This window comes from Oryzias latipes, chromosome 14, assembly GCF_002234675.1.
Source record: "Oryzias latipes chromosome 14, ASM223467v1".
Classification (NCBI taxonomy): Eukaryota; Metazoa; Chordata; class Actinopteri; order Beloniformes; family Adrianichthyidae; genus Oryzias; species Oryzias latipes.
The window spans coordinates 1,859,805-1,878,610 of record NC_019872.2 but is presented as its reverse complement, the minus strand read 5'-3'; the positions used below and the strand labels follow the sequence as shown (position 1 = coordinate 1,878,610).

General features: G+C 47.8%; 1 protein-coding gene across 5 annotated transcripts in view; it reads right to left on the bottom strand.

Annotated features, from left to right (window-relative positions):
* LOC101174939 (rho GTPase-activating protein 32) overlaps window positions 1-14,946 on the bottom strand; it is a 73,350-nt gene extending 58,404 nt beyond the window's left edge. For all 5 annotated transcript variants that reach the window (XM_023962139.1, XM_023962141.1, XM_023962142.1 and 2 more), the window contains exon 1: window positions 14,513-14,946. The gene's annotated coding sequence lies outside the window, so the exon portion shown is untranslated. The remainder of the gene's footprint in view (window positions 1-14,512) is intronic.
* Between the last annotated feature and the right edge of the window lie 3,860 nt (window positions 14,947-18,806).

The following is an 18,806-nucleotide window of genomic DNA, read 5'->3' as shown; positions in this document are numbered from 1 at the left end:
GACCTCCTCCCGCTCCGAGTTTGACCCCAAAAAAAACATTTGAAGCTCAGCTTCATGAACTGTGAGAGAAAGGAGGGGAGAGCGGGAACGTTCTGGGAATATGGACGATGGCGTGAAGCATCAGAACCGTCTGCAGGACATCAAAGCAAACCCCAAGAAACTAAAATATGAACTGATGTAAACGAAGAAGAAACGTCACGGACCGAGCCGTCGCCATGACAGCAAACGCATCATCAGGACCAATAGCGCCATGGGGGGGGCTCATCTAACAATACAATTTCATTGTAAAACAGCAAAGACTCTGTGTTGTCTGTTTAATGAACCCATCCATTCTCCGTCCATCATTCTGGATGACGTTCAATGAGGTGAAATACTGATCGTTAATTCCCAAAATGAACTTTGTTTGGTTATGAAAACCTGATTTCAGGAAACTGGAGAACAAGTCTTTGCTCTGACAGCGGACACTTCCGGATTGACCCCACCCCCGCAGACAAATCACAGACAGAGCAACCCCCCACCCCCCATCTGACACGTGGTCTCTACATGCCGGGAATGTGTGTCACTGTTCTGAATAACGGCTGAGCGAGGACTGCAGGAATTACATCAGGGTGTATAAAGAAGAGCCCCCCCAGTGCCCCCCCCCCCTTTAAGCCCATTCCTCTTGCATCCATCAATGCTGCAACAGCAGAAAGCTCCTTCCCAGGGAACACTGCTCCGTATGCCCCCCACCCCCCACCCTCAGATCCCGGCAGCGATGCAAAGTGACCGGATAAAAGCAGAGGCTAGAACCCCAGCAGTAGAGGGCAGCGCCTTGCAGTCCCACATGCACACCGAGGCCACACCGGGGCCACACCGGGGCCACAGCGAGGCCACAGCGAGGCCACACCGGGGCCACACCGGGGCCACACCGGGGCCACAGCGAGGCCACAGCGAGGCCACACCGGGGCCACACCGGGGCCACAGCGAGGCCACACTGGGGCCACAGCGAGGCCACAGCGAGGCCACACCGGGGCCACACCGGGGCCACACTGGGGCCACAGCGGGGCCACAGCGAGGCCACAGCGAGGCCATACCGGGGCCACAGCGAGGCCACAGCGGGGCCACACCGGGGCCACAGCGAGGCCACAGCGAGGCCACACCGAGGCCACACTGGGGCCACACCGGGGCCACACCGGGGCCACACCGGGGCCACACTGGGGCCACACTGGGGCCACAGCGAGGCCACACCGGGGCCACACCGGGGCCACAGCGAGGCCACACCGGCGCCACACCGGGGCCACAGCGGGGCCACACCGGGGCCACAGCGAGGCCACACCGGCGCCACACCGGGGCCACACTGGGGCCACACTGGGGCCACAGCGAGGCCACACCGGGGTCACAGCGAGGCCACACCGGCGCCACAGCGAGGCCACACCGGGGTCACAGCGAGGCCACAGCGGGGCATTTAGCAGACAACGTAGAGCAGAATCCCAAGATGCAATGGATTCAGGTTTTGTGTCATTTTTCTGCATCTGCACTCTAGATCTAGATCCTAAAAACGGGATCCTGTTCATCATGAGCAGTGTCGGGGGTAATGGATTACAAACTGACGAATTACTGTAATTTAATTACTTTGTCAGTAACAGAGTACGTAAGGAATCACTAGTCAAGCGAGTGAATGTGTGTCAACAGTTGGCTCTGACATTCTCTCCGCTAAATGAAACCAAACAGATACTAGTTAGAAAATAAAACCAGTTATGTGTGAACGGACACGTGTGTGCTAATGCAGAGCTGGATGGCTTAAGTGGAAGTTTTGGAGGTGAACGGCTTTCCATTGCCCGGTGTCAATGGCCAGCCTGTCTATACACTAGGATACTATACAATGTGCATTTTCTAATGTTTATGCGGTGAAATAAATGGTGCTAAACAGCCTGATTGCCCTTGTGTTGCCTCTATGTTTTTATTTTGAGGGTATCTTCTTTGTGCTAGCTTTATTCCCTTGAGAACCTGTATGTGGTTGGAAATAAGTAAAGCAAAGTAATGAGTTACTTTTTGAGTTATTTCAATACAATTTCATCCTTTACCTAAAGTAATCAATTACTCTTCAAAAGGAATTTCCCCAACACTGCTCCTGCAGCCTCCTCAGGAACACACCAGCAGTACTCCACCATCTCAAGGCGTCAAAGAATGCAGGAGTTTAGAGAACGTTGGAGTTTGTCTATGGCCATAAAGCTGAAAACTGGCCTTAAACGCAGCATGAACCAGCGGGTCACATGACCACCACCCTCCCCACACACACAGAGCGGCAGCTTTCCAACAGCCTGTATGCTGGTGGATGCTGGGAAAAGTGGGGAGAGGCGCTCCCATTGGTCTGAGGAAACAAACCATCCAGAGACATTGATGTGGAAATGAGGCGCTGACATCAGTGCGGACTCTTGGGGAGCGTTTCTGCAGAGCCTAGCAACAGCATTCAGCCTTCCTCCGTTCCTCCCTCATTCTGCTTTTCAGGGACAGCAGAGATGTTCTGAAAGACCCTCGCTGCTCCTGCTGCATGCCAAACACAAAGGGCCGTTCCTGGGCTGAGTCTGAGCCTGAGTCTGCTGCCGTGGTTCCTCCTGGTGTCTGGTGAGGTGTGTGCGCCACAGGAGCTCAGCTCAGGAAGTGTTAATGAGGGAGGAGGATGGAGCGGCTGCTCCTCACGGAGGCCTTCAGGTTCCTGCAGACGTTCTGCTCCAACCATCATGCAAACGGAGAAAGAACTGTGTTCATGTTAGACAAACTTTCTAGAATTCTTTTAAGTTCTAGAATGAAACTTCCACTTAAACACAAACCTGATTCTTTTCTTTCGTCAGTCGTGTTTGTACTTTTTAAGCTAAAGGATTTGCAGGGATGACGCTCACAGAGCAGAAAGGTTAAACCAACGATGCAGTGGAGCCACCCTAAACGTGTTCTACACCCTTTAGAGCCCCTCATCCACACACTGTGCATATAACAGACATTATTTGATCACAAAGAGCAGAAAGTAATTGTTTATTTCATGATCAAAGAGAGATGCTGCACAGTTTGTATCTTCTGAAAACCTGAAGGAGAACTGTCAGTCTTTTTCTGGAGGATCTTCTACCATGAATCAGTCTGGACTTCAGAAATGGTTCAGACTCGCCGCACATCGCTGATGAACGCAGCAGAGACGGCCGTTGGAAGCGAGGCGGCGCCCCGGCCGGCGGGCGGGCCACACATGGGGAAGAGTGGACTAGAGGCGGCGAGGCTCGGCGGACTCTGCCGCCAACACGAGTGGAATCCAGCGTGTGAAACATTCTGATCAATAGCTGCTTCTGGGAAGCTCAACGTAAACGTTCATCTACGCGTCATGACATGAGAAGCAACACGTCTGTTTCTGCTCTCCGTGACTCCACCCACAAAAGGCTGGCAGGCCTTTTCCTCACAGTCCTGCAGCTGTGTGTGTGTGTGTGTGTGGGGGGGGGGGGGGGGGGGCAGCATGTGTTCTACCTGTTCTCAACCTTCTGCTGCAGGTTCTGCCGCTGTTCCTCTGCCTGCATTCAAAGACCAGCGGCTGCCTGAGGAGATTCCAAAAGCTAAAGAATTTGTGCAGCAAGGCATTATGGGAGCTCTTCCAAACCTCCAGAGGACGGTCTGCTCCGTCATGACACAGTTGATCTAAAGGGAAAACTCTACAGTCAGCCAAGAGCAAAGTCTGCAGCAGATGTGCTAAACCTGATGACATGAGGCCCAGCAGCAGACGTTCATGCGACTGCAGGAGCACGCCGCCGCCACACAAACACACCCACCCTCACGCTGACGGGACAGAGCACCGCCACTCTCACCGTCTTTCCAACCACACGGCTGAACGTAGACGAGCACCGAGTCTGACGAACCTCCCAGCACCAAGTCCACCAGAACCAAAGGAAAACATCAACTCCTGAGATAGAGATCTGAAGAGGAGCCGCTAACCGCTGCATTTCCACGCCCCCGCCCGCCCGCCCGTCTGTCTGTACTAACTGGTAGTTTTCATATCCACATGTTTAACGCTGATATGTAAATGAACCAACACCGACAGCCCTCCAAGCATCTGATCCAATTCTTCAGGCTGATCTACCAGAAGATGTTCAGATCTCCTCCTGATCAAAGTCAAAAAAGGGAAAACTGTCAGGAACACAAAGGTCACGACCTCCACAGGGAATCTGGTTTTGACACGTCAGCCGAACATGAAGTGAACCAAATCTAACCCCTGGAGGAAAACACACGTGCAGACGTGCACTGGTCCAGCTGTGCTCACATCTACTTCAGAGTTCCTCTCAGTCCAGACCGTGTGTGCAGATGGAGACACTCCGGTCCAGACCAGGACCTGTCTGGAAAGGTGGTCTGGATCTGCTCCCACATGGACTTGTTATGCTTCACAGAGCCTTCTGTGGAAATGGGATTGTGGCCAAACTTCCAACATTAGCAGCTTTTAGGAAGCAACAAACTCCAACAAACAAGAGTGTTAGTTAGTAGTATCTACTGTAGTATCTACTGTAGATACTACTGTAGTATCTACTGTAGATACTACTGTAGTATCTACTGTAGATACTACTGTAGTATCTACTGTAGTATCTACTGTAGTATCTACAGTAGATACTACTGTAGTTACTACAGTAGTATCTACTGTAGTAACTACAGTAGTATCTACTGTAGTAACTACTGTAGTAACTACTGTAGTATCTACTGTAGTAACTACTGTAGTATCTACTGTAGTAACTACTGTAGTAACTACTGTAGTAACTACTGTAGTAACTACTGTATTTGAGTGTCGGGAAACATTCAACTTTTCTACAGGTTTGACCTAAACCTGACATCAGAACTACAGATCCAGATGATATTTACACTTCTGTTTGAATCTGAATGCAGATGTGACATCAAGTCCCAGCTAGTATTGAATTATTGAGGTGCTTCCCAAGCACGCCTGTTTTCCTCCAGGGGTTGGATTTGGTTCAGTCAAAGAGGAACTTCATCAACCTGACTCATCCACAGAAATTGGGCCGATGGTTACCTCACTGATGCAGACAGACTCCACTCCCAGAGTAAACGCAGTAACAGTTCTGAAGAACACAACAGAGTTCTGCATTGAAGGAAAAGCTAAAAAGGAATGACGACACTGAAAGCTGCTCAGGACGCCACACCTCCCACCAGCTTCAGCAATGAGGGACTTCAGCCGGAAACAAAGTGCTGCAGACAGAAGCAAACGCTGAGCAGCAGGCGAAGCATCTCCGGGGTTCAGCCACCCAAGCAGAGACACCTCTGACATGACAACAGGAACCACCTGAAGCCGTTCATCTGGATCCGCCTGCAGGATCCCAAACCCAGACCAAAGCAACGGCTCCTCTGCTTTCAACCACTTTTCTATCATTTATCTTTGATCTTTTGAGGCCTTCATCACTGTAAGATCTCTACTGTAACTCACCACCGAAGCCCAGTATGAGAAAATGCCTCTAAATGTTGGTGACTGATGGGAAAATGATCCCGACCCACGAGTTTCACCGTTCAGCAGTGAAGCCCGTGAAGAAGAGATCATTCCCAAACGGGTCAAACAGAGAAACACGCAGCTGGATCAGCAGAGACGTCTGTCAAGGCCTGATAGTCTGAGCCGGCCTAGGAGGGGGGCAACAGAAGGATGATGGGACCAACAAGCCCCGCCCCGTTCACAAACACTCAACAACAGGGGCCTCTGTCCTGCTGGTTTTTCCAGATTTCCCTGCCACGCCCACCTGGATCAGGTGTCTCCACCTGATGTGATGCTCAGCAGTGAGGGGTGGGGGTTGTTGATGGAAGGTGGCGCTCTGGAACTGCCCTCCCCGCCCATCCTGCCATCCTCAGACAGACAGCCGTTGACCCGGCAGAGCTGGACTCAGACGGTGAACTGGCCAGGTTCTGAGGCCCGGTCCTGCCAAACCCAAACTGACAGGAAGCTAGGGTTGTGCCGATGGACGATATCATCGTCCATCGTGATGGGTGACTGACATCCCGATGGAGAGACCACCATCGTGATGCCACGCCCCCGCCACGTTGCGCGTCGACATCATAAGCCGCGGTTACATGTACAAAATATCTTGATGGGATCAATGGTCGGATTAGAATCCAACCGTGTACATGGGCCCAGAAAAATGTTTTCAGAATATAAAAACGTTCACTAAGGTCACAATTTCGGTCGGAATAAATCATTCGCACATGCGCAGTATTTGCACATGCGCAGTTTGAAAACCGGAAGGGGATACAACTTCCGCCGAGCGGCTTTTTTTTCCAAACTTTATTGAATGTAACAATTCAATACAAAACGATAACAGCACCGAGCGGCTATATACATTGACATGTCAGCTCGGTAAAATACGAGATGATCTTCTAAACATGCTTTTAATAATGTTACGGTTATTATGAAACACCTGTTCGCTCATCATTTGAATTTTAATCCGTGTGGTCAGTGCTTTTTCTGAACGAAGCCAGGATTAGCAGTATGCTAACACGGGCTAACAACATTAGCTTTGGGTGGCGCTGCATCCTGTGAGTAACATCAGCCTTTATTTAGTCGGGACACGACTGGAAACACAAATCCACGTGATTGTTTGAATGTTTTCTAAGGACTGAGCGACATTTCTGCTTTGATGCTCAAACCACTGTGTGTCTGCTGACGATCCGAACTGTGCTCAGACACGTTTAGACCCGGTTCTGAGTTCGGTAGCTAGTACCCCTAGAGCTGCGGGACGGATCGCAGTCTTAAATCTCCCACACATACCGCTCATGTACCCCCCCCCCCCCCCCCCCTTCCCATCAAACATAAAGCTGTAAATCCGCACTCCGCCGGTCCACTCCGCTAAGTGCGGGAGCGACTACACTTCTTTTCTATTTTGTTTGTTACTTTTTCTGTTAAAGTCACTTCCCTCAGTTTATACTGGATCATCGCGGATTAACCATTAGTTGGGAAATAAAATGAAAAAAGCAAAATAACGAATAGCAGTTATATAAGAACGAAAAATGTAAAAAAAAAATACCCCCCCCCCCCGACGATGTCATCGTCCATCCCGATGGTTGACAGCAAACATCGTCAACGGCCAAATTAGGGGACATCGCCCAACCCTACAGGAAGCCCCCCCCCCCGCTTCACTGTGCACAGACAAAACCAGCAACAGGCTGGAGTTTACTGTAAACATGGCAGGGGTTGACATAGCCCAGAAATTTGCACTGGCCCACAGGGCCAGTAGTTTTTGAAACTTACTGGCCCTGCCAAATAAATCCCTTAATGCATTTGACCAATCGGATGGACGCCTTCACATTGTTGACCAATCAGATGGAGCCCTGTTATGTTAGATGTTTGTAACCTATGTCAACGTGGGTCATTTGGAGTATAATTTTTAAACTGGGAATGGTTATTTGGTTATTTTGCTGTTTGTTTATATACCGCAAATTATATCGTTATCGCAATTTTAATCTCTGATATGGCATATCGCGAGTTTTCCTCATATTGTGCAGGTCTAACTGAGATCATTCAGATAACTAGAAATACTTACTGCTTACAGTGTTGTAAAGAAAAACAAAATTAAGTAGTTTAACATTCTACTGCATTTGAGTCTGAGATTCAGGTATTTGGAGTTGCCTTTGATTCTTTGACATTCAGCTTAAAGCTTAGTGGATACAGTTTCATCTTCAATGCATTCATTAAATATCTTGCTGTCCATACTACTAATTATACCCACTACTCCATCCAACATATTCCTATCTATTCCTGCCATGTCTTCCACATCTCTGACATGCTTCAGTCTCTCTTCAGTGACGGTGTCGGATTTATAATCAAATGTAATAATAACCCACTGGCTTGTGCCTTCGTTGTTGCTGTTTAACATTGTTTTGTATTGAATTGTTACATTCAATAAAGTTTAAAAAAAAAAGTAGTGAGCGCGTGCCGCGTGGTGCTCGGGAGTGAAAGCCGAGCGCGCGCAGGCGGGAGAGAAGGAGAAGTGATCAAAGGTTTCCCATAGAAACCCTTGAAGTCTGAACACAGGACTAGCAGAAAAACTAAATTATGAAGACGAGGTAAATCTACACGTTTTCGCAAAATTTACTTTATTGAAAAAGGATAAGAATATATAAACCGTTAAATATTTTAGTGGCCCGAGCGGACAAGTGAAAAGTAAAGTCTTGTGGTCCGCACTGCTCGAAAAACAGGACCGGGCCAGCGGACAAATGGCTATGTCGAGCCCTGAATGGGGAAAGTCAAACGTCAGCACATGCAGGAACGGGCTTGGTTCTGGTCAGGCCCAGACATTACAGCGCTCACCAACCAAACTCCTAATGAGAGCCTCAGAACCTTCCTACATGCAGGTCCGAGCCAGAGCGTCTTCCAGCTGCTCCTGAAGGAATGCCACACCTCAAAGTTTCAGAGGATCTCCAGGATGGGAAGACCTCCACAGGGACATCATTTCCCCAACAGAACCATCGCAACAAACCTGTTTGCTGAAAGAGAGAGGTGACCGGCCCAGCAGTGCCACACGTATGCTTTCACCACGTTTACCCACCAAAGAGGTTCATCATTCCTGCTTCTTCTGGATTGTTCTGTGGTTCTGTTACTCAGAACCCACTCTGCAATCACACGAAGGAGAACCACACCAGAGTTCATTTGCAAGATAAAAGAGACTCATTTGGTCTACAGCAGCTGACTGAAGAGGACAGTTCAGGGCTCGGCATAGCCATTTGTCCGCTGGCCCGGTCCTCGGGCAGTACGGACCACAAGACTTTATTTTTCACTTTTCGCTCGGGCCACTAAAATATCTAACGGTTAATACATTTTTTTCACCTTTTTCAATAAGGTATATTTTGGGAAAACGTGTAGATTTACCTCTTCTTCATCGCTTTGAAAGTTTGACGTCCGCCATGATTGTTTTGGTCACGTGGTGCGCACGCATCTCCGCAACAGCGAACAGTGTTCAGAGACTGAAGCATGTCAGAGATGTGGAAGACATGGCAGGAATAGATAGGAACATGTTAGATTGAGTACTGGGTGGAATTAGTGCTATGGACAACAAGATATTTAACTGTATGCATTGAAGATGAAACTGTATGCACTAAGCTTTAAGCTCCAAATACCTGAATCTCAGACTCAAATGCAGTAAAATGTCAAAGTACTTAATTCTGTTTTTCTTTACAACACTGTAAGCAGTAAGTATTTCTAGTCAAAAGCTAAAAGATCTCAGTAATTTAATTTTATTTAATTTTTCAATTATTTAATTTAATTAAGTAACTAAAGTAACTAAAAAGTAAATGTAACTTTGCAACAGTAACAAAAAGCAGAACCTCAAGGCAGTCAGAGCAAAAAAGTCAATAAAACTTCTTAACTATTGATTAGGAACAAATGTGATATAGCAGTGATTAGAAGCAGCATGAAAACTTCTTAACTAGTGTTACCTACTACACTGCAGCGCTCTCTTCAAAACATCTGAAACAGACTAGAGCAGATTTAAGTTTGATATGCTCTATTTTCAGTCATTGAAAAGTGTAGAAATAAGTGCTAGATGTCACCAGAATGCACCAAATTGCACCATATTAAAATTTTCCGGGGGGGCATGCCCTAAAGTTGCTGCGTCCGTCGCTTGGGTGCCGCCTGCGGCGGCGGGTCGCGCTGTGCGCGGTGACGGGCCAGTACCTTTCAAAAACTACTGGCCCCGTGGGCCAGAGCCAATTTCTGGGCTATGTCAACCCCTGCAGTCAGAGGAACTCAAAGAAGGAGCAAAACGGCCAGAGCCCTGAAGGTGAACTCCTCTGGAAGCTCCAGGAAACTCAGAAAACTTTACTGAGGAAGAGGAGAGTGGACACCTTCAGGAAGGAGAAACTCCAAGTGTAAGGAAAGAGTGTGAATGGACTACAGCAAAGGTTTAGGGGCTGGATCAGCATCAGAACCAACAACTGCAGTAAAAGTCAGACCCGCTGGGATGGTGGCGCCCCCGTTTAACCCTGCGGCTTTGACCAAGACCACGCCAGCAGCAGAGCTGCGCCTTCAGACGCTCTGCTGGGCCTTCAGAGTCAGCTGTGGATCAGCGTGTCGACCGCAGCGTGTCTATGAGGGAAAGGAATCTGCTGTGGAATCTCTTTTGGGAACGTCACAGCGTCCTCGGAGAGCTGCGGCTCTGCATCAAGCCTCAACCCAGATATTTGTCACACTTGGAATGAGAGTCTGCCTGGGGAGGCGTGTGGGAGGGGGGCGGCAGGGAGCGGCACACGCAGAACATAAAGAAAGGAACAATGAATGCTGGAGCTCTCATAATGCGACAGTGTTTGAGCCTGAGGTCAGAGGTCACGTCTGGCTTTGTGCGCGTCTGCCGTGGACCGACGGAAACAAGGAGACCTTTGAAGGAACGAGGTTTCAGCCTCTCTAGAGGACAAAAACAGCATTCCTCGGAGCAGAGACGCAAACGTCCACTCATGGATTCATTCATGTCTGCTGTCCACCGTGGTTAGAGAAGTCAGACCTGTGGCTCAGACAGTCCACCGCTGAGATTCCTGCATCCGTCGGGGGGCCGTGCTGCACTCCGTGAAGGAGCTCACACTAGAACGAGATGTGCACCTCAGGGAGGCCCTGCAGCTTTGATCCTGCAAACGAACCAACCGCAGATTCTCTAAAGGGTTAAATCTGACCGTCTTCTCTAATAATCTCAGTTTTACCTCCAACTTCAGGATCTACACGCTTTAAAGAGTCCCAGCAGCTGAAAAAGATCATCATCGGAGTCTGACGCTCTGTAAAACCTGCAAACAGGAATCTCTGAGACAGAAAAACCCTCAACCCCACCAAGTTCCACCTCTGGCTCTTCATGCACAACCAGAGAGGAGCACGACCTCCTTTTCTGACGGGCGTGATGCCTGATTGCTCTGATGAGAGCGTCCCGCCAGAGGCAAACGCAAACCTCTGTCAGGTCACCACAGACCAGCGGATATCACCGCTGCTGGATGCAGTCCGAGTACACAGAATCCCATTTCCACTGAGTAGGGGAACAGGTCCGTCCACACGCCCCTCTGCTTTCAGTCTGCACGGCTTCAGAGAAGAGAGGAAGAGCGCAGCGGGGCCTCCTCTTCACACCAGGAGCAGGAGTCAGAGCAGAAACGGCTCATCAAGCACCGCCATGCTGGGAATGTTTCACAGAACACCTCCACGTTCCGCATCTTCCTTCTTCTGAGCCCAGAGACCATCAGTGAGGCTCTGATCAACCAATCAGGACGCAGAGTTGGACCTCGTTCCACATCATCCATCCTGACTCCGCCTCCTCTACCAGGCTGGAAATGTAAGGATGACAGGAGCAGACAAATGTAACCAAACACCGGAGACCAGGAACCAGGAGAACGTTGGTTTATGGTATGGGGGCAGGTGGGCGGGGCTGACCTGGGAGACAACCCCCCCCATGACCCTCAGCCATCTGATCACATCAGCCAGTCTCCTCACACAATTAGTTTTTCTGAATAGTAACCTCTGCACGACTTCCCCCTGACAACTTCTGTGTCCTTGAGCAAGGCACTACGTCTGATCCCCTGCAGTCCCTGCACACTAGCTGGGCAGGAAGGACGCGGTCACGCCTTCAGGTTTGTTTACCTGAACAACAGAAAGCACCAGGAGCTCACACGCAGGTCTCATGGAAGCGAAACCTGATGCAGGGCGGGAGCGTCTCTCCAGAGGGGAGGGATCCAATGACAGTCTGAACAGCAGAGAGCTCTGCTTTCACTGCTCAAAGCCTTTCTGGGTGGGGCTGAACAGACACAGAGGACCAAGGCCCCTCCACTTCCACAGCCCGACCCAAAGCAGAACCTTCAATGTTCAAGTTTGATTCCTATGGTCAGACGCTACAGAGACGCTCCAGACATGTTCAAGACCAAACCAGGAGCCACAGCCTCGCTGTAGCAGGAGAACATGTCTGGGGGGGGGTCGGATAACTGCTGAACCTGATTCAGTCCAACTCAGAGTCACCGAGTTGGATTTGATTCAGTTATTTGAAACCACTGTTCCAAACACAGCGCTGTGTTTGAACCCTCAACTCTGAGGCTGACAGAAGAAGCCAACAGAGAGAATCAGCAGAAGAAGATGACAGAAAATAAAATGGATTTTAGACACGTCATCTACGAATATGTGGTACAATTCAGGAAATCCTGGGATGTCAGAGCCCCACCCACATCTGTCCACTCACTACAATGGAACCAAAACGGTGTCATTTTTCTAGTGCACACTAGTTGAAAAACACTGCTCTAGGACATAGTTTCTGCAGAGCAGAAGGAGTTCATCAGAAATTTGTTTCTGAGTTTCTGACTATTGGCACTAAATAAGCCTGTGCTTATTTCCCATGATCCCTTTGTTTACACTCTCTCCTGCTAGCTTAGCCAGCCCCTAGCTAACATTAGCGGTGCATCAAAAACGGTGAGCAGTTATCCATCCGTCCAGTTCTGATCCAGATTCCAGCTCAGACCAGGAAAACAGAGACGTACATGGATCTATGTGTCTGACAGTGGATGATCAGAAAGGGGCGGAGCAGGAAGCATTTGGCCGTCCATTTCAGTTTCTACATCACAACTGTTTTTTTCCCGATCTGCTCCTGATTCACAACAATTTGAATAAAAAACATTTAGAAATTTTGGCTTCATTTACTTTTGATGTGTCCTCCATCATGAGAAGAACATGTTAGAAACACCATAAACCATTGATTTGTAGTCATGTAAACATCATAAGACGACCTTTTCCACCCAGTTTCCACAAGTTGAACAGAAAAACAGAATCAGTCTGAAGTCTTCTTCCTCGATGACTCGGCCTGTTTATGACACATGAGGGCCAGTTTCACACTGAGTGTGTGTTTCTGACGCTTGTGTGTGTGTTTTTCCGTCTGATTTGGGTCCACACACTTTCAGCGTTTCTTTTTCTGGCTTCTGGCTATAACCTGGAACAGGCATGTCCAAAGTCCGGCCCGCTGGCCAAATGCAGCCAGCGAGCTCATAAATCAATAGTCTGTGACCTCAGCACTGTCCAAGAACTGTGTGTAGAATTTCTTGATTGCGATTGGCTGAAAATGAGGGCTGCTGGTGGAAATTGGACATTTCTTGTATTGAAACACTAAACAACTGTGTTTGAATAGTCAACATCCATCCCCAGGATGGTTTTTAGGGAGTTAAATGTCAAGAAGCATCACCAGACGAGAAATGCCGACTTTGACAAACTAACTGAGACAGAACGGTGCGAAAAAATAAAGCAACTTTAACAGCATAGCAGCGTTTTTCACAAGAAGCTGTGAGTCAAAGGGAAACGTCACAAACGTGAACTACGAGGTAGAAACACTGACTCCAAAGAGCTGCAAACCTTTTACTGATGGGGAATTTACTAAAGACGGTAACTGGTCCTGGCTGCATCCTGTGACATCAGCAGCTCTGCAGGGTGGCTCTTCTGTGACAAGAAGACCATTCAAGTTCACCTTTTCTTCACAGCCATATTGCTTCACGTGACATGAAGTGGACTTGTTCTGGTCCCGGATACGGTTGTTGATGGGCTGGTCCTGGAACTGGCTGCTCACGGGCTGCTGGTCTTCGTTTTGGTAGGAACTGGTGCTTAACCTCATCCTTTTCTTCAGAGAGACTGTCAGACTGTTTCAGAAATGTGATCTTCAGATTCTGAGACCTCTTCCTTAGCATCATCATCAGAAACTCCTCTTTCCTCCTAAATCAGTAGCAGAAGCTCTTCTGACCATCTTGATCATGTGAGATGAGAAAAACATGCTGCTAAAGCCAGTTTACCTTTGGAGTTCCTAAGCCACAGGTGGGACAATAAAGTTTGGTGTTTGAAAGACAAAAGGTGCCGGAATGTAAAAGCAGACACACACACACACACACACGCGCACCCACACACACGCACACACACACACAGTTTCTGTTTGCAAGCCGGATATTAGGCATGAGAGAAAATGTTTGGTTCCCACAGGATGAGGTGAAATCATAGAAATGTTTCAACTTTGAGCAAAAACAACACGGTCAAGATGAAGAGAGGCGACAAAAACTCTTCACTGTTAGCAGCCCCGGTGTGTGTGTGTGTGGGGGTCTGTGTGTGTGGTGTGTTTGTGTGTGGGGGGGGTGTTTGGGTGTTTGTGTGTGTGTGGTGTGTGGGGGGGTTTGGTGTGTGTGTGTGTGGGGGGGGGGTCCCCCGGTAGGAGCCAAAGCCGTCATTTTGTGGTCGGATAAATATTTGTAGCATTTTTCTTCTTTAAACTGAAAAGGGCCCCTCAGACCCGAACCCCGCAAAGGGACCAAAGGGAAGCAGAGAGGCCCCGATGCGGGAGTCACGTGATTCTAGTCATCTTCATCAAAAATATGAAATGAACATCAAGTTGTCTGTTGGCTAGAGCTGCTCTTCCTCAGAGAAAGTTGGGAAGTCTTCCTCAGTCAGGAGTCTGAGCCACAGGAGCCTCCGCCTCCACCCACAGCCGGAGGTGGAGGCAGGTGCAGGGGGCAGCTTCGGTTCTGCGTGGATGCGTACCTGCGTGGTGGTTCCGTTGACCGGACCGGAGCTTAGCTCTTCCCGCCTCGTCGTGGTTCCTCTCCGCTGTCGGTTCCGCTCCTCATCGCAGCTCGCATCCGGGGAGCGCACGCGCCGGAACCCGCGGATCTCTGCGGTTCCTATCCAGGCCCAATGGAACCGAACCAGCGGTGCCGCTCGGGTTCCGTAGACACCCTCCCGTCCAAAAAGAGAGCTCCCGCGGGACACGGCACGCGCTCCCGTCAGAACGCCACTCTTCCACTGACCGGTCGCCACAAATGTTCGTTATTTTCCCGTCCGAACCTTGGACGGGCTTAGTTCGGTGGCCCTGCGGTCCGGGGAGAGTGAGCGGAACCGAACTTGGCGGTAATCCGCGCGTGAGTTAGCGGTGGCGCGGCTCGCTCTGAGTGAACGCGGACTGTAGAGAGAGGAGCGGCGCTGCCTTCACGGAACCTCGGAAATGAGCATTCAGGCAGATTGTGACGCATTAACAGCAAATGTTTGGTGGAACTTTAGAACAGGACGTCTTTACTTGAATGAAATCTCCTTTCGGTGACTGTGAATAACCTGTAAAGACAGCAGCGACAGACACGGAGGGGGATATTTTCAAATGAGCTCATTTCACTCCAAACAGTCCAATCAGATTCAGTGTCACTTCAGCTTCATCAAGATCTTCCTCTTAGTTATGAGAACACTGAGTACCATCACAGGTGACCGACAACCGAAAAAACGGATTCATTTGAAAGCAGCGGATTCTGGTTTAATCTCAGCAGAGGTGGATTCATCCTGATGCTGTTCAGAGAAGATAACAGAATACTGGGAAAAAAGACTCACTTTGAACACAACTGCAGGATTTTTGACTACTCACTCATCCATCCATCCATCCATCCATCCATCCGTTCATGACCCATGTTGGAGTCACAGGGCTAATAGAGTCATCGCAGCTTTATCATTTCTGAAAAATAGAATAAAATGATGTTTCTTTTGAAAAAACTCTTTAAATTAAAAGAGGATTAATGGCTCAGCAAATTTAGCCATAAGGAGCTGCTCTTCATCACAAGTCCACTCGGGTAAACAGAAGTGACACGTCTTTGGAGTTACTACCTCTCCATCTCACATCTCCCGATGAACGTCTGCTGTGAATAATTAACTAATGGAGTCCCATGGAGTTTCTGGAGATCAGCAGATCCAGGTTGATGTTTCTTCATTTCTGCCAACAAATCAAGACATCAAAAAAGTTGTGCAAACAGCAAGAATCTGGTGCAAAGAATAATAAATATGGGGAAAAGTCACAAATATTTTTTATGGAGAAACAACCAAAATGTGCTTTACTAAGTAAATTATTTAGTAATATTTCCCACTTCACTGACATTCAGGCTAAATGAGATTAAAGAACTACCTTCTTTCTCAGCAGAATTAAGATGCTCTTTAATGGTGGCTATAAGAAAACAAACATTTGACATTTGCATTCAAACATTTATGTAAATGAAATTATTGTGCTTAAAAATGAACCAAAGAACAAGTTGAAGGAAAGTTGATTCAGGTGAAAAATCAGATCAACTAGAAGGAAAGAATGTCAACATTTATCTTTCTGAGTCACATGGATGGAAACATGTTCATGGTCAGGGACCACAGTCTGTGTCAGGAAAAACTCAAATCTGCTGTTGGGTTATTAAGCCTGGCCCAATTTTGAACATTTTCATGTTAAACTGACACACACATTTCTAAAAAACACACACAGGAGGCAGTTTCAGGTCGTCACAATCACAGGAGTGTCTGCAGACAGACCTTTCCTCTAGAAATGGTCAACCTTCACATTTGTTGCTGTGGATTTCACAAACCCATTTTCTGTAAATGACAGTTATTCTTTATGTGGTCTTTCTGTCTTTGGCATTTTTATTCATCTATGTTTATTTGAGAGAAGATGCTGATATTTCTCCACCCTGAGGATGCGGTGCTTCATCACATAAAGCTTGACCAGGATCCTGCAGGAGAAAGCAGAGCTGCGATCTTCGTCTACATGGGCACACCTTCCATTTATCCTTTCATGCATCCTGTGGGAGGGACAGGAGCATTTCTAGAACTTACATTTATAGAAACAAAAGCAATATCAACTTGTATTTACGGTCTCTTGTGGTAGAGTCTTGATCAAAGTCTGCCCCCTGGTGGCCACATCCATTTGAATTGAGTCCTTTAGCATTTGCTGTCGAGATCCAAACACTTTCAGAACTTCCTGTAAGGATCAACTTAAAGGCAAAATGATGGCATACATGAACAAGTCTGAACTCCAGTTGAAAGGGAAGTCGTCCCCAGTTAAGCTCCGCCCCTAATTCCACCAGACTTCACCCTCAAAGGTTTGTGGTTTGATCCTTGATGCTTCATGACATCTGCAGATCCGTCCGTCTCTTTTACAAACAAAATAAAAAAAAAATAAGAAGGAACGAATGTTCCCCAACTAATCATCTACTAAACTCAAAGCACCTGCACAGGTTCCCCAGATTCAGTTTGGTTTAATCGTCTCGGTTCTGTTCAACACGGGGAAGACTTCAGACTTGATAACTATCCAGAAGACCGTCATTGATCCCTCCATAGTCTGGATAAGCCACTAAAGCTCCTAGCTAAGGAGGCTGGTTGTTCACAGAACGCTGTGTCCATGCAGATCACCACAAAGGACTAAATGTAGCAGGAGAAGACGCTCCGGCAAAAGAGACGAACTTCAGTAGATTATCCAAAGAAAAAGATTCAAGAAGCTGCAGACAATCCAGAACGAGCGGAACGAGGTGGAGGAGCAGCTTCACAAAACACCACATTCAGACGCATTCAGGAGACAAGACACCTCTGAGCCTGGACCAACGGAGGAAACGCCTCAACTGGGCCAAGAAGAAGAACTGGACTGTTGGCCAGTGGTCCAAGGTCCTGTTTTCTGATGAAACTCTGCCTTTCATTTGGGAATCAAGGTCCGAGGCTGTGGAGGAAGTCTGGCGAGCTGCTGGAGGTCCAGAGTGAAATCTCCACAGTCAGGATTTAGGCTGCACTGTCCAGCTCTGGTGTTGGGAAACTCTGCTTTCTTCAATCCAGAATCACTGCAACAGTCCAACAGAATGTTCTAGAAGACTCCAGGATTCCGTCTGCTGAGGATCTGGATGCAGATGCAGATTTCATCTTCCAGCAGAACCTGGCCCTTGTGCAGACCGTTGAAGGACGGAAGATGGACATATTGTTTTGAAATGACTTCAGTCTGATCTATTTGATGTGATCATAATCTCTGTCTTTATCTTTCTGCAGAAACTGAGAAGTAAATTGTGATTTCTTCACTGTTCTGATTTTCTGAAATCCTCTTTTTATGGGCTGGAATCCCAATGTATGTCAAAATAAACAAAGAAATACTGGAAATCAATCAAACAGTGAATCTATCTTCTATGAACGTTACATTTTAAAGGGAATTAAGCAAATGAATACACATTTCCATGATCTTTGTTTTTGTAAAGTGTCTATATTTCTGTAGCTGAGTGTGTGACCACTGTTACCTTCATTACTCTCATTTTTCTTCTTTTAAAGTACAAATAGAAATAATAGTTTTATTGTTGGTGCTGAGGCTGAGTTCCTGCTCTCACTGCTGCAGTGACTTTTAGCAGATGCTTCCAGATGCCTCTTCTTCTCTGGTGGCAGATGATATTCCATCAGAAATGTCGTTAACTGTTTGCTTTCTGTTCTCCATCCCTGCAGTTTCTAACCTTCTCTTTTGCCTCATGGCAGGTTCCAGTATCGTTTTTGTCTCTCAGCAGACGTCTGCTTGTGCTGCAGGTTTCTTCCTCCGCTCAGAGTTTCTTCATTGTCACCTTCGTCTTGCTCAATCCGGGGGATTACGATGAAACCTTTCAATGTAATCTGTTGGTCGCTCATTTGAACTGTTTTATCCAACTAACATAAAGTGGTTTTATTGGAACAATTGGATAATATGAGGAATAAACAGAAGGCCAGAGCGCTAACATCTGCAACAGCAGCAGTCTCCAGGTGGATGTAAAGGATGCAGCTGATCCCAAAACACGTATGAGGATCAAACTCAGCATCAGGACTGCTATCTTCTGTCCTTCAGGGAGATCTGACATGTCCTTTGACTGAAGGTCATGTTATGTCACAGTCTGTGCTAAACATCCAGAAATATTTACTCCATCAAAGAAACTTTGACTCATGAAAAGCTCAAACAGAAACAAGTCTTCTTGGTTGTGTCTGTTCAGTCTACAGACATGCTTCACTCTGACTTGTCCCTAGGTGTGATTGTGTGATTTGTGTG